This window comes from Stylophora pistillata, chromosome 2, assembly GCF_964205215.1.
Source record: "Stylophora pistillata chromosome 2, jaStyPist1.2, whole genome shotgun sequence".
Lineage (NCBI taxonomy): Eukaryota > Metazoa > Cnidaria > Anthozoa > Scleractinia > Pocilloporidae > Stylophora > Stylophora pistillata.
This window is the reverse complement of record NC_142520.1, coordinates 18,351,429-18,369,030: the sequence shown is the minus strand read 5'-3', so window position 1 is coordinate 18,369,030 and position 17,602 is coordinate 18,351,429. Positions and strand designations below refer to the sequence as shown.

The 17,602-nt window shown below is 38.1% G+C and overlaps 1 pseudogene; it reads right to left on the bottom strand.

Annotated features, from left to right (window-relative positions):
• Positions 1-13,465: 13,465 nt before the first annotated feature.
• On the bottom strand, positions 13,466-17,051 carry LOC148737531 (uncharacterized; annotated as a pseudogene).
• Positions 17,052-17,602: the final 551 nt, after the last annotated feature.

Here is a 17,602-nt window from a genome sequence, read left to right as displayed (position 1 = left end):
GAGAGCCTTGCATGTCTTCTCATTGTTTCAAGCGTGTCCCACTGTAGGTCTTGCAGCATTTCCGTCACGCTCGTTGTTCGATCGTAATTTCCAGTGACAAAGCGGGCTGCTTTCTGCTGTACCCTTTCCAGAGCGGCTCTATCTTTCTGGTAATGTGGGTCCCATGCGCTACAGGCATACTGGAGTTTTGGCCTCACAAGTGTCATATACGTGGTTTCTTTCACTGACTTTGGACAATTCCACGGGTTTCACTTGATAAGTCCCAGGACCTTATTTGCCCTAGATGTGATTGTTTCAATGTGTGGTGACCACCTCATTTTGTTATCGAGCATTACCCCCAGATGAGGGTGAGATTCCACTTCTTCTAGGATTTGTCCACAGAATACGTATTCTCGCTTTGGTAGATCTCTCTTGGTTGTAAAACACATGATCTTACACTTTGAAGGATTAAATTCCATCTTCCACGTTTGTTGCCAGTCTTCTAATCCATACAAGTCCTCTTGGAGATCGGCTGTGTCCTCATCACAACAAATTGTCCCATATAACAATGCATCATCAGCAAAAAGTCTAACAGTAGATTTAAGAGTATCCGGTAAGTCATTTATATACATTAAGAACAGTAGCGGTCCTAAGACTGTTCCTTGGGGAACACCAGATCTCGTAACTACAGGGGCAGATGATGCCCCCTCGATTACCACTGATTGGTTAAGCTGTGTTTGGAACGATTCAAACCAGTTAAATAGTGGGCCACGAATTCCGCAATAATCAAGTTTCTTCAAGAGTCGGCGATAGGGAACTTTGTCGAATGCTTTTGAAAAATCGTGGATTGCGGCGTGAATTGTTTTGTTAGACTGGATAGCACTTGCTATGTCATGAATGGTACATATGAGCTGTGTTTCTGTTGATCGTTTCGCTCTAAAGCCATGTTGACAATCAGTGAGCAACCTATATCGTGAAAGATGCTTCATAACATGGCTATGTACAATATGCTTAAGTACCTTTGATGCAATGCAGGTAAGTGACACGGGCCTATAACTTGAGGGATCCGATTTCTTTCCTTTCTTGTGAATAGCGCATACGTTGGCGTGTTTCCATTGGATAGGCAAAGTTCCGGTATGAATACAATCTTGATGAATGTCACTAAGGACCTGTGATATTTCATGGACATTTTCCTTTAAAAACCAGGGTGGAAATCCATCAGGGCCATACGCTTTATCTACCTTCAACCCGCTAAGTTGCTTTTCAACTCCACGAGTTGTGATTTTTATTGTTCCAATAGTCGGGATAGGGCTTTCGCCAAGGTCTGCGATATTCTCTATTTCTTCGTTGTTGAAAACACTGGAGAACTGGCTATTTAGCACTTCGGCCTTAGCTCATGGTTCGATAAACACCTCATTTCTAACTTTGAGGTCCTGGGTATCTGTACCCTCTTTTCCTAGTTTTCTGATGTGTGACCAAAAAGCCTTCGGGTTTGTTTTATGGTATCACCGAGAAAGTCAAAAAGATAATTGTTCCTGGACTCATTCAAGTTCTTGTGTAATTGTTTCCTGGCTAATTTGAATTTATTCCAATCGGATTGGCTTCCAGATTTCTTCGCTCTGTTTTATAGCATTTGCTTTTTCCCTGTCTGTCTTCTCAGGTTACGATTAAACCACGGTAGGTTAGAGCGTGAGGTAGTAAACTTGTGTGGTATACAGGTGTTCATAATTCCTGTGAGTCTTTGTTGAAATATATTCCACTTTGTGTCTACGGATTCGTTCTTCATTTCTACAAAGTCGTTCGCAAAGTTGTGTAATTCTTTCTTTATACGGATGGTATCTGCCCTTTTCCTCATATAAATCTTGCGTCTCACCGGCTTTTTCTTTCTACATGCCAGGTTCACTTCAAAAAGAAGCATATCGTGATCGCTTATTCCCGGGACTACCCTAACATTGTTAATGATATTGACATTATTTGTCGACACAAGTTCGCCTCTCGTGTTCACTTTGACTAGTGGAATGGGCCAAGAATGTTTGACATATCACAGTCGCCTTGCAGAACTCATTGCAGACAAGAAAGGAGAACACTATTCAAAGACAATTTCCTGGATCAGGGCAAACTTAATTCGTTTGCATTATTAACATACACCCTAATCTGCCTAAGAGGATCCAGAATATTAGAAGGCCCAAATTGGATTTTACTAATGCACTGACCCAGATCTTTAAAGTTCAGAGGCTGCCATTTGTTAGTTAGTTTCTTTTTTTTTTAGATAATTTGTTAGTCGACATTTTCATCTATTTTTCGATTTTGAAGGATTTTATCTTTATTTTTTTCTAAATATTTTTGATGATTAGAGTGAATTATCGTTATCATAGTGTGTGTCCTCTAGTGTTTCTTACATTTTCATTAGACATTTTAACACATGTATTTCGATTTTCAAACATTTTTGTGATTATGGTGAATAAATGATTATTATTTTCAATTATTATTATTATTATTATTATCATTATTATTTTTCTTATCATCAATTTCGTTTTTCATATAAATTATTATTATTATTATCATTATTATTATTGCTATTATCACAATTTATTTCGATATTCTTTCTTTTTTTTGATCCTCCGCAGCTTTGTAATCTCTTTCGTCATCTGACTCCGTAATTATGCTGTCCGGAATTAAGATATCGTTTGGATATAAGAATTGTCAAAGGTCTCCGAATTAGCTACGCTTCAATGTATTTCTCCAGAGAAAGGCTAGATCTGAAAATCATTGCACAAAATATTCATGTTAAAAAAACAAAATGTTTTGATATCTTCCTAATAAAAGTCAACCGACAAGGACCTAGAATTAAGCCCTCAACCATCAAAATCAAGAACGATTCATCGTAAATAATTAATTTTCAAAGTAAACATCGTCCCCCCATCCTCCCCCCCCTTAGTTAAAACTCTTTGATACATTTTGTCACCCAAAGAACTTGGAACTTGGTGAAATATTTACATTTGTACTACAAAGACGATAGGATTTCACAGAACTTGGTTGTCTATTAGGACGCAAAGTAATAAAGTTTACCTGAATCAATCACGCGCCAAGCAATCATAAATCTGGTGGGAAAGACACATGGTAAAGAGGCTGGAAGAAAGTGGGGTGGGGTTACGGGCGTACAAGAGATACGTGGATGACATAAATGTGGTTATGAACGCTTCCACGGCTAGTATCAGATTTGAGGTGGGAAGTTTTACCCAAGGTGAGAACTTTGCACAAATAGAGCAAAACCTCAAGCCAGATAATCGATGCATGCAGTTGTTTCAGTCGATTGGAAACAGCATACACCCTTCTATAAGTTTAGAGGTCGACTACCCGTCGCGACGTGGGGATGGAAAACTACTCATACTAGATTTAAAAGTCTGGATGGAGAGGAGAAAGCGTGTAGGTGATGATGGGCAAGACCGTGATATACAGGTCGTGTTACATGAGTTCTACTACAAAGATTTTGCCTCCAGATCTGTGATAAATGCAAGATCGGCCTTACCGTGGAGTTTCAAGAGAACAATACTTACGCAGGAAGTGTTAAGGATTCTACTCAACTGTAGCAGGGAGTTACCCTGGGAGGTTGTTGTTGCTCACGTCAACCACATGATGTTACGTCTTCAATATTCTGGTTACGATCAGAAGTTCCGAAAAGAAGTAGTACAGTCAGCGTTGGCTGCCTACAACCGACTAGTGGAACTGGATGCGAATGGTGAGAGGCCGTTGTACAGGCCACGGGGGTGGAAGGCGCACGAACGGGCACGAGAGAGAACGAAGAGACGTGACAACTGGTTTAGAAAGGGTGGTTATGAAACAGTGATTTTCGTCCCAGCAACGCCTGGTTCCCAGATTAAACGTAGGTACATGAGAGAGATCAAAGCCACAGAGTTTAAGATCAAAGTTGTTGAGCAATCTGCCAAAACCCTTAAAGCAATGCTCCAAAAATCAGACCCTTTCAAACAGAGGCGATGCACCAATGCTTACTGCCTTCTCTGCCGGACTGACGGAAAGGGATCATGCCGAAGTACGGGTATTACATATGAGTTGGTTTGCCGTACTTGTAAATCGAAATATGTAGGAGAGACGTCCAGAAGTGTGTATACTCGTGGTAGAGAACACTTCCATGCTTTAGAACGGCGAGAAGAGAGCTCTCTTCTGTGGAGACATTGTTGTGAAAGGCATAGTGGAAATGAAGTGGGCTTTGTAATGAATGTAACGGGGGTTTTTCGTGACGATGCAATGTTGAGTCAGAAAACGGAATCTGTACTGATATAATAAGGTTGAAGAGGGCAAGTCAATCAATTCCAAAAGCGAGTGGAATTATATCAACGTCCCTGAGGCAGTTATGGCAATGTGACAGTTCTAGAGACCTGGTTCCAAGCGGCTACTTTTCGTGTGTTACTACACGACTCGCGCGTGTTTTCAAAATTTTTCAAATTTTTAGTTTTTTGTTTGTCATCAACTAACGAGGTCGTAGACGAAACTAGTTTTGAAGTTTTCGCAGTAGGGTGTTGAAAGTGGAAGTGAGTTGGAGTTTGTTCACTTACATGGTTAATATGGCAATCATAAATCCTTAGAGAAAAATAAGGCGATGTCCACAGGTATGCGGAAATGATACCATATTCTTGTCCGGAAATGATACTTTGGAAAGGGGTATTGCTCTTAAAGGCATCAAGTTTAGTATCAGTATTGCTTCTTAACTTGTCAAAGATTTGATATATAAGATCGGCGATAAGGTCTGAACCGTAAGAGCTTCTCCGCGGGATTATTCGAATGTGCTCACCTCCAGATGTATCGCCAGCAGCTGGGATTATATTACAAGGGTAGAAATTATCGTAACCGTATACGCTATCTTAAATCTGCAATCCTGGGGAGAACACTCTTAGCTTGCACATGACCTCTATATGTACTTGGTCAAATTACAAGTACAGTCTAACCCTTCTAAACCAGACCCTCATTAAACCGGAATCCTCTCTATACCGGACCTTTTTTTCGGCACCAAAATCTCTTTCATACATTTTCTCTATTTTTAACCTAAATAAACCGGAACCCCCCTTTCCGGAAACCGGACGCCTTTTTCAGTTTGTAATCACATACTGACAAAGAAATTGACCTCGATAAATCGAACGTGAAGGTTTTAAGCTTGCCGGCAAAACTGTCATATTGCGGGTGAAATCACTTGCGAAAAAAAACAAAGTAACAACCATCACTATGTTTGAGAGACTAGCGAAACGCCAAAGAATCGAATTATCGTAACAGAAGAGTACTAGTATTGAGTTGATCAAATGCACGGAAACGGTGCCTTAACCTACACTGAAGGCTCCAAGCGGTAAATTTGGGATCGGCAAATCAACTGTAGGTGATATTTTAAAGAAGAAACATAGTAGAGGGAGCTGGTTAGGAAGCTCGGGCGAACTTCAAAGAGCGCTGCTATTGTCCCTCATCCATGCGTGACTGTGCGCACAGACTTTGCCAACGTGGCGGATAGTACGGACTTTAGCGAACTCTATATCTTTGGAGATGGTTTTGATGCGATCTTAAGTATTTTGGAAGAAGATGATGACCTAGAAAGTCATTTTACTGATGCTGCTGTTGAAGTAAGGTCAAAATGTGTCTCAGTTAAGTAATAATTTAGCTAAAAACTGTGGTGTTTTGACTGCAGATTTATCTATGTCGTATTACAGTGCAGCGTTGTGTTGCGATGTAGTACTAACCCCGATTTATGCTACAGTTAGAAGTCAAATGGATCTTTATATAGGCAATTGCAATACTTAAAGGATATTGATGGTTTTCAGGTTGAACCAGAAACTATCTCGTGTGAATTTTGACAGGAAATTTGCAAAAGTAAGGCTGGCTTGAAACGTCACATCACTGTCAAGCACCCAGCTGAAAAGTCAGGTGATCGCGAAAATACCGAATAACAACGGTATTTAACCCCGGAAATCTACACTCGAATCATGGGAAAGGCGAAAGAAAAGATATTGATGAGTAAAATCTACACAGCAAAGATGAAATAACAAGTAAACACTTTCTCAAGTCATGTAAACACCGCAAGTGGTGAATTTACTCTAATCCAAACCCTAATCCAACAACCGTACGAACCGGAAACGCAGAAAAATTAAATGCTGAATTTTACCTCCACCGTTGTCTATAATTCAGATACCTATGTTGTCAATTTGTCAAAAAACATTGCTACATTTCTGTCAACAAAAGTCGCTGACTGTCTACTGGTACACAGCAAAGAAAGCAAGGATATACAAGTCAAGAAAAATGAAATTGCAAACAGAAGCTCTCTAATACTGAGATATCAGGTCTACGATATGTTGGTGGTTATGTTCTTCAAAAAACTATCTCAAGCAAAGGTCAAAACTCCTGAAAATGAGCAGGCAATGTCCATTCTAAAAGCTGGAAAAGCAGGTGACAAGTTAGAAAACCACAAGCTTATTAGCAGTCTGAATCGTGGTGGTCTATGGGCTGTAACTAGAGGGGCTCAACTTATTTTCCAAAGAAGTGAACATTATTTTAGACTTGTTTCTTCTGATTGGACAACACATAAAATCGATTGTAGTAGTGTTGCTTCTAAAACTGTAGTTGATGTGGATGTTGTCACTGCATATAGTAACTGACTATCCAATAGTGAACTCGAAATCCCCAGCAATGTCGGCAAAGATATGTTACACAACATAGTATGGCTGTATACAAGGGTGCGGTCTTATTCATTTGCTAAGGATATTATACAAAAACACAAGGTCAGAGCAAAGCAGCTGAAAAGCAAGGGTCTCCGCAAAGAAATTAGCCGAGCTTCCCACGCTTATAATAATGAGCAAGAACGACAAGATTAAAGAGCATGTCAATGTAACTTTACTTTCAATTAATAGTTTCTATGTACATAGTACAGTGATAATATAATCACATTATGTTTCAGTTAGAATGAGTGAGAGTGGTTTTGCCTTACAGTAACTGTGAAAAATGGTGAACAGCATGGTCAAATGATACTCATTTAATTCATTGCTTTCTTGTCTCTATTTGTGTCTATTTTGTCTCTACAGTGCAAATAATATATCTTTGAAATAGTAAGACTCATAAAGAGACAACAATTGAATCATCTTGATCTAATTATTTGCATTCTGTTGCATATTAAGTTATACAATTTGAGGGTTTTATTGTTATCGGTCATTGCAATGATTTGCAGTATAATAACAGTAACTAGTATAGATGTTTCCAGTTTTGAATATTTTGTATTACAGTTTAAGTTAAACATATGGATTCATTTATGTAATGCTTGCTTGTAGCGAAGTACTTTTCTAGAACTATATACAATACTGTACGATAAAGTCATTAAAGAGACATTTATTATCTCACGATAGATTTCCTTTGATACACACCATTGGATGTGGACAACGTTTCACAAAATGGTTGAGATGACTAATCGAATTACAGTAAACTTATTACTGCGAGTTTTCGTTTCGATAAAACTCTTGTGCCTCCACACTCAAGCGAAATGCACAGTAAGACTTTTCAACCCTAAAGAGGCTTTCCTCCATGACATGATGGCAGCTGTGACAGGGAACTTTCAAGATTGGGAATGTTTCTCATGATTCAATTTATTCCAAATTACTTTGTTTTTGCCTTATTATGTCATGATTGCCACCATGTGATGGGGCAACACCTCTACTATTAACTGAAAAGAGGAATTAATTCTTTAACAACATTTTCAACCCTAATTACACATAGCACTAGTGCCCCCAGTTTAGAAGCTTTAGAGTATATGGAATGTGTTTTGAGATATCGTTTCTGTTAATAATAGATGTTTTGCCCCATATGATGAACCAGTGCACAAAAGACCTGCCGAAAAGAAAATTAGTTATTGACTAATTTAATTTAATTATTAACTAATTGCGTTTTTTGGCTAACCTTTTGCGCACTGGTTCATCGCATACATTTACCCGAGCTTTTCTTTTATCTTTTCTTCCACGTGTGTTCCCACTTTGGCACGAATATTAGTGTGACAGCTTGACGATTTCCAGAGAGCTTTCAAGGAATCATTTGGGGACTCTTTTGACGAGTTTCGGAGAACTGACTGGTACTGAGTAAATTGGATAGAGGGAGGACAAATATTAAGACCAAATTTATTGCTTTCTAGGAAAGCATTGCTCGGTGTTCCAGATATCGGAATATCAAGCTATTTTCGGATGTAGCCATTCACTACAGAGTCGAGATGTTGCGTTATCCAGGTTTTGGATATATTTGCTTTGGTGAAATGCCATGATAACTTCGATAGGACATAGCGGCTGTACAGAAGAAGTTTGTGTTTAGGATGCAGTGGCTTTATATCGATATCATTCATCAAGATTTGTAGAAGAGAAGACAATTCAGATCTGTGATAATAATAATAATAATAATAATAATAATAATAATAATGACCTTTATTAGTAAACTTCCACATTGTGGCTTTTCGCTACTAATATATTTATAGGCATGTTTTGGTATGGTAGGGCGCCAAGCTTCGGTTTTTTCTTTGTCAACTTTGTAGATTTAACTTCAAAAGGAATAATAATAATTTAGATAATGTATTGATGTTTCGATCGATAAAACAAGCTAGTTATTTTTAGTGTATAGGCGCCTATGATTGTGGGTGACATCTACATTAACTTAAGGCAAAACAAGGCCAAATACAAATTTCAATGTCTTCTGGCTTGAAATGCTTTTCACATGTAAATACTTTACCATTATCAATTTGGTTTTGAAAATCTTTATCAGTGACTCGATATTTGGTCATCTTTTTTAGCCAAGCTTCGCTCCATTTTCGAAAGTCATCATTGAGAGGAGCGGGTAGTTTCCAGATGCCGATTTCTTTGGTTCTACGGCACGAACCACATCTAAAGACAGAAAAATTGTCTACAGGCATTGTAGAGAGATCAACTAGCGAGAATCGAACTTACAAATTGCGTAGTTTGCGTCTAAAAACACATTTTTAATCAAGGAACATGATGCAGCCTAAATCTCGTCACGTCATGTTTGTTTCGAGTGTGCACGGTCGTGTAACGTCATAGTTCATAAATCTGAACAAAGAGTTACTTCTTTGAAGCTCGCCGCGTTTCCTAATCAGCTCCCTCTACTAACTATGGAAGAAAGAAGTCTAATAATGAATTAAAATCGGCGATCATAGTACCCTGTGTAATACTGAATTTTTTTGATAGATTAAACAAAATGACGTTAAAAAGCTTCCTCGTGATCCATGTTGTCATTTCCTTTACTGATGTGCTTTATTAGTGCTCGTGTACCATGTACTGGTACTTACAGCCAGAAAATACATTATGCTGGATAAAATTGCCCTATGGGTAAAACCTCAGTACACCGGACACCCCTCTAAACCGGACAGTTTCTGCGGTCCGAAGGGCGTCAGGTTTTGAGGGGTTCCACTGTAATTGCTCATTATTAGAATGAGTAAGAAATTTTCCTCAGGAAATATATGAAAATACACTTGCATAAATGTGCCCTCCTACATTTAAAATACATCATGGGTCGCGGGGATAAGTTTCCTCGTTTTATGATCTCTTGGTGTGGTGTGTCTGGGGAGTAATCATCATTTGTGAAGATTTACGCCTTAGTGAGGTTCGAGAGATGATATTTAGGAAAATATTCAAATTATTGAAAATACTATAACGTAGCAGAATAGAGCAAGGAAATCATCGAAGATGTAGAGATCGGCTGTAATAAACTCATTACAATTTTCAACGCTCACGCAAAAGGAAAGGAAAAAAAAAACAGAACCTTCTTCCGTATTTCCAAAAGAAAAATCGAAAGGTTAGAGTCCTTATTTCGTGGTTTGCAACTCAATTATGCGAATTAATATGGTTCTGGTGCTAAAAATGAAAAAAAAAAATTATTTCGTTAACCATAAATTAGTCAAAATATCAACCGTTAGCCGTAAAAGCCATCACCCTAAATAGCCACTCTTAAAAATGGACCTTCGCATTAGGGGTTAAGAGAATATCGCCCGGAAAAAAAAAAATTCAATTATGCACAATTCAGTTTGAAAAGCCAATGAGGTTTCGATTAACTTTAAAGTAGGAAAGATTCATGCGCAAAGTTTTAACGAAATCGATTTTTGGACTCGAAATGACCCGGGCTACTTCTTTTAACTGGGTGGATTGTACATATTTATAAAGCCGCACCTACACTTAAAACTAGGAAATTCTAAAAACATGCAATAGCTAAGAAAAATTCGTTTGCGACATACATCATCATAGAAAACATATGAAAGACATTTGTAAATTAATTGCAAAAATTGCGAAAAAATTATCTTTCCTTACATTTCATAATGGTAAAGAAAAAGCCTCCTTTCCACAGGTTAAGCTTTTTATTTTGCATGACTGCACAGCACCTTATTACGAAAAATTGTTAGACTATTTCAAAGGCTCCTTGACAAAATGAAAATAAAAAAGGAAAGCTTCTGAATTACATTTTTTTTCTGACTCTTAAGTTACAGCGTAACCAGAACTTGGTACCTTGTTTCCTTTTGTTTCAAGTTATTTTGAAGTTTTCTAAGCTTTTTACTTCTAATTTTTAATTTTGCGTGGGACGGTGGGAACATTCAACGTATTAAAAGGGTGTTCATTATTGAACCAGAAATATTTTGCGAAGATTTAGGTGAAAAGTTTAAGAAAATTGTTTATAACCAATAGCGGAAAGAATAAGATAGAATAGCATATGGTAGCAGCCTTATCTAAAACATTCAAACTTTCAGCTTATTCCGATTTAGACAAATCCGTGTACCAATAGTCCTACTTATCCACCCTTAAAAATGAACATCACTAATCATAAGATATGCAAAGTTTGTCTAATACAGCTTCAATACAAGACTACTATGTCAGGTTTCTTTTGATTTTTGAAAGCTTCAGCTGATTCCTCAACAGAGATACAGATTTTATTCCGGCCTCCCTGTCTTGCTAAATAAGCCTGATTGTATCATATGAATCTGTGCGTGCACATTAAAACCGGTTTTATGTAATCTTCAACAAACTATTTTCAATATACGTTTTATATGACTAATCCAATATTTCCCGCTCCAAACATTGCTGTTAGTTTACTCACCCCTTATCCCCTATTAAGTGTTGCTTTGATTATTATGAGGACTACAATACATGACAGTGTGTAATGTCAAGCCTTATGTATTACAACAATAGGTAATAGGAAGAGGGTGCAAAAACATTTGTAAGAATCAAGTTGTTTTCAGAGCTAAAAAAACCCAATTTATCTCAATTCATATTGTCACAGGTTATAGCTTGTTATCCTCTCTGGTGCCGTGAGATGTTAGACTAAAATGGAGATATCAAATCAGTGACAACATTGGTTTGATGAAGTGTATGTTTTAGGCCCTCGTATCAGTACATGAGGAATAGATTCAAGCATATTTATTCTCCGACCTTTGTTGTCAAATACTATGTAATGTATACTAAATAGACTAAACTTTGGCAGGTGGCTGCCCAACAACCAGTTGAAGAAATTACCATCAGGCATTTTCTGTCACAATACCCAGCTGAGAGGGCTGTAAGTTCCCCTATTCAATCTTTCTTAATATTGGTGTAAGAGGAAGAAGTCAAATCCCACCTTCAAAACAGACATTCGAATGCGTGGGTTATATTGCATATTTCATGTATATCATTGCTTATGTCCCAACAAAGCCGCATTAAAATATAGACTAAGAGACTTTCTCTAAAACATGAATAGTATTCGTTCGCAAAAATGGATTATCAAAGAAAAATGTGTAAGGGAATTTGTTAGACTCTTCTCCTCTTCTTTAAGTAGTCTCGTTATCAAGTCAAGAATGTTCTATGTAGTTTAGTGTTCAAGGCTGTGTTTCAGTCTTCTTCTGTTTATTCTTCTTTGCACGAACGAACGAACGAATGAAAAAACAAACAAACAAACAAAAAAAACAAAAACAAAACAAAAACAAGAAACAGCTTTGTGACACCTATACTGACAATTCAGCTTAAATGAGCCAGTCATTTAAACTTACAGTGCAATAACTGTAAACATCATCACGGTCTATCAGAAATCTGAGGTGATAACTTCGGATATAAATACAAAGAAAGTAATAAAATAGCATCATTCTAAACAAACTTTTACATGGTGAGCGACTTTGGCCGAATTTTTTCGTAGATCAAATTAAACTTAATTACTTAAGAGCGGCCCTCCATAAATAACGCTTGGAGATGTGCAATATGAACAATTGAAAATCCCCAAGCTTTGGCAGAATATACGTCTGAATGAATTCTTCTTAGGCAAAATACTTTAAGTTCCATTGCGTTTTGATTTTACGCGAACAGAGGTAAAATGGATTTTGTGGCTCTCATGTCAGCTTCACTACGACTAGATAACCAGTAATTTGAACGTCGCTTGAGAATAAACCAAACGATAAATGTGACCAACGATTTTCTCAATGGAAAGAACACGTATTTGCGAACAGTCTCAAGCGTTATTTGTCCAATTCCGTCGCGAACTAAGTTTTTGGGCAATTTTTGTTTTTTTTCATTATTCCACTCATTTAGGCGGACAAAGAAATGGCTAAATTGAGTTCATCAAATCGCACCTTGCTACATGGCATGGGGTTATACCAAGTTAATCCAGCGAGGAACAAGGCTTCTTACTCACAAAAATCCAATAGAATTCATGGGCTACTCAAGACTACGAGATTTTAGGACCCCAAATAAAACTGACACGGGGGTCAAAATACGCCATCATTTGTCACGCAATTGGAGGTGAAAAATCAACAATTCGCGCGTTGAAAAGACACCAGGCCGTTTGGGGGCGAAAAATCGTTTCTACACTCGATAGAAAGCTAATTTAGTTCAACTTTCGTCGTTTCTGTTGGTCAGGTTACCTGATATTCAAAATGTTAGCGGTTATTTCACAAACAAAACAAGCCAAAGTGCAAAAGTGTCCTTTACGATACGGATACAATTTGAAACTGGTAACGAACCGTAAAATCAATATGTTTGCCATATTTACAATTTAATTTTAGTATTGTTAATGAGTTTGTACATACCATGCATTAGCGCCAAACATAGATTGCGCACTCGCTTCACGAAATGCTGTCGTGAACTGCCTTCTGCTTCTCTCGGATTACACGACATGCGGACCCCCATGTCCTGGGCCACAATTGCAAAGCAAACGTCAGGTACCACAAAGATTGGCATTCTTCCCTTATAATTCTTGCTCACTTTTAGCAAATGTTAATTTCTCACGCGCGTTATTTGTAGTCATTTTTTATGGCCATCTTTTTATCCTCTCTTTTTTTATTGTACAAACTGATGGGTTCAGAGAGGGATTCAGACTTTCCCGACAGTTATTTTTCTTTTGGATAATTCTAAGACCTCACATCTTTTACAAGACATTTGGGCTCCCATTTAAAGTTATCGCAAGAAGTCAGAATCACTGGTAAGCAGAATGGACATCAGCTATTTAGATTAAAAAAGGTAGACCTAATGGTTTCCCTGAATTTGAATGTTTTTGCAGTAAGCACCCTGATCTCTGCCAGACGATTCGGATTCCTGGCAAGTTGGTACATCTGCAAAGACAATACTTCTCTATTCACATTTTCATTCTGCAAGAGAAATAAGTCAATAAGAAAGAGTAAGCATAGCATTTAAAAAGTGCCAAAGCAATTGTGCAGAATTAACAACAGCATAAGTCTTAATTATGGCTAGTTCCATGTGCATGTTGGAGGTGTCATCCCCATAATGGATCCGCTTAGCAGCAGAAATGAGCATCACTGAATGGAGAGATTCAATCCAGTAGGTTTCCCTACACTGCAGAAGGTAACAGATTTTGAGTGGCTTTTACTGTAACTGGAATTTGAATTTTTTGCAACTCTTTCAAGGCCTTAACTGCAACGTCGCTAATTTGGAAAAGGCAAACTTTTTCATACAAAGAAACAAACACATACAGTAGCATGTGCCCATTAATTACCCGCATGTAATCATATGCATGTGTATATATTGAGGTGCCCAGAATGGCTTTCCTATATGCAGCTACAGCTTCAGGTTTAATTAAAACCTTTTGCTCATTAGGTAGCCATTCTACTTGCACCGTGACTCTTAATGGCAATTGACACGGTTTCCCTGAGTCATAAATAAAGAAAATGATAAAAAAACAAATTAATAGATCAGTGCAGTAAATGACGTTTCGACAACCTGTGCGGAAGTCATCATCAGAGTCAAGTGAATGATTGTTTTCAGTAGAATATTCTCATTACAGTTCGTGTGAAATGATCGGTTGGTTTTGCCGTGATGTTATTGGCTGTAAGACTTAAGTTACGTAAGTCGGTCGTGATGATGACTTCCGCACAGGTTATCGAAACGTCAGTCACTACCAACGACAACAGTCCTTCTCAGGACTACACTCATCCGGACGATCAGACTACGCCTTCACATAATAGATCAGTATTAATAATAGTAAGTAAAATGCTTCTGGTTTTCCATTTTTACAGAAAATTGTGTAATCTTCAAGTTCATGAATTATGCTATGTCTTGTTGGAATTACATAACACAATGTGTTCATAACAAAAAAAATTAATAATGAATAATTTTGTTTTCGTGAAATTGTTCTTTTGAAGGAGTAACCTGAGAAAAACTCTTTGTACCTTCTGACTACTACGCATTCTATCAAAAAAGAGTCATTCAAATCACCTGATAATGGTCAGCAACAATCAGCAGATTAGCCTGAGATTCTTCCTCACTGAGTGGACTGTTCTTCCTGCAGAAGTACAAATGAGAAATAAATAGACAAACAAAAACAAAAGAATTACTTCAGTCACACTATAAAGGATTTTTCTGTCCTCCATACTCATATTACATCAATGGTAGCATATTATTGAGGATGCAAATGTTCATACCTTGGGTCTCAGTTAGAAAAGTCAACAGATCTTTTGTCATAGGGACTTCACGGCTCACTGTTGAAGTTTCACTAGCCCTACTCCAGTTTACAACTCCTAAAACTTTTTTGGTCCTAAACAGAAACAGTAAAAATAAAAGTAGTTTTAGGAATAGCATTGAGTGTATCAAGGTTCAACATATCATACAAAGCATCTTACTAGAAAGAAAGGGCTGACACCGTCGTGTGTGCTGCTGATCTGCTCGAATCATTCCTTGCATCTGTAATAACACACTAGAGGAAGAAATGGTAGATATCAAAACATAACATTGAACACATTTCTGCACTCATAAACCTCTCAGGGTTTACAATTTGATATCAGATATTGTATGCTTAGATGTGCTAGTCAGCAGAACTTTGCAGAAGTCTACTAGATCCCATGCATCAAATTGACTGCTTGCAGAGATGCTGGCTTGCAAAAAGGAACAGTTGAACAAAACTCAAGCATGCACCTCCCATACTCTAAGACTGGTGTATAAGTATGTGGCCAAAGACAAAATAAAATTGAAATCAACTTGTACTTCTCCATTTACAACATAACCAGGGGTGTTTTTCACTTCTTCCTGGGCAGCAGACATGGACTCATTACAAACCCTATTCACAATGGTTGCATAACAATGGTTTTTTAAGACTGTTGAAGTAATTAAAAAAAAGAGGTATTTTAGAATTCAGGTAAAAGAGAAACCATATAAAAAACTGCTCAGTTCATATGAAGTATTTTGGTGCATGGAGAGATCATCATTGAACTTCCTGTAAACTGTTGTTGACAGCCATTTGCCTGCTTGAAGAAATACAACATAGGAGCATTAGAGAAAGTGCATTGCCAATCTATGAAAAACAGAGGCAGATAAGTGATCAGTTACAACAAAACTCAAGAATACAGAGAGAGCGAATTTCAGAACATTTCCAGCTGGAAACGAAAAGGTACTTACCTCAAATTTACATAGTACTTTGGTGGAGATCCTGCCATGATAGAGGAGGAGAGCCACCTCAATGAATCTCCAGTACACGTGAAACTGTTACGGGCTCAACGTGACTTTGTCGATTAAAGATTTTTTAAATCGCAATCAATGAGTTTTCCATAGTAACAGCATGCTGTGGAGAGAGAGTTCCAAAAAAAAAAAAGAATACAGAGTTCGCAGAGCTCCCCCGCTGCAGAGATAATTATGGGGTCGTTCTCTGCTGAAGGCGCAGTGATCTGCATTCTTTGTGGTTTATCGTTTGCATGTGGAGGGGAAATTGGAGAAACAGAATCAGTGAAAGGTAAAGAAATACACGAAGATGGAGTGGAAGACGCTAAAGGAAAAGAAAACCGTGTGGTAGATGGTGTAGAAACAAGAGAGGGGTCCGGACTAGCTGTGCCTCCAGTTGATGATAAGCTCAGTTGGCTCGATGTCAGTCCTTTCCTCTCCATTTTCTCCTCAACAACCAACAGAAGAGCCTCCATCAGATCCGCATTCTGTGTATTTGAGTTCGCTTTTGTTAGATTTAACGCGCCTATTGCCATTTTCACGCGGTCTTTGATGCCAAGAAGTCTGCTCTCTTTAGGAAGCTCTCTGTTGAAAGAGAACTGCTGAAGACCTCGATCTGTTGGACGCTTTTTCTTGGGCATAGATGGGTTATTTCCGTCAGCCATAACGCACAAAATTCACAATAAATATCCTTCGAGCAGCGACAGCTAAGAGTGTTGCCGAACAACCACTAAAGTTCTGAAATTCTGGCTGCTAGTCGCACCTACTTAGAGGCATTATCAGCGATAATATTGCGCTTGCAGTATTTATGACGCCGCTAGTTGCAATGGAAATAATCTGAAGGCTCTGTTAACCGATGTGTATGAGGGGCTTGGGGATGTAAGCCAAAGTTACACGGCGCGAATTTTGAAAAGACAACTGTACGACTGCATAGTCGACCGTAGATCGCACTTTGAACTGCCGAACGATATGTTGGTGCCAAATAAAATGCATAGAAGCTAAATTATGGGAATGAGAGTCAACACGACTAAATATCTTTTAATTGTTGACCCAAAATAGTACTTTTACAGCGTCTTCCATGCACACCGTTTCACTTATGGTCAGACCGTTGGTCGCAATATTGGATGACTCTTTCATTTGAGCTAAGATAAAGGGGCGGAGCCAACCTATTTATAGCGCGCCCTCCTGTTTAAATCTGCTCAAATCGTGAACGCGTTGTCACGTGACCTTTAAGATGGTAACGGGAGGAATTTACATATCAACCGGCCATAGTATTTATATGATTAATTAATTAACTAACTAATTGTACAAACATGACTTTATTTCATCTTTACATGCTCACTTTGGAGGCTGGTTCGCTGCCTGTGATGCTTTAATGCATGTGATGCTTTAATGTGACAGCGTGATGCTGTTAGTGAGCTTCTATGCGCTAGCTGATGTTTGGCTGTGTGGCCGTGTGAAGCGGTTCCAGTCAATCCTTAGGTTTCACCCACGTGACTAATACCTTAGCAACGGTTACTATCCGCCATCTTGGTGTCCCTCGAGCGTAAACAAACCGTATCTAACGAAGAGTTCATGTGAAAAAGAAGGGATGGTTTTCTGCATTATTGTTGGCTGTTCGAGCAAAAGTGGAAAGCATAAAGACTAAGGATTTTTTCGTATAATAATTTAATAATTTTATTATTTCT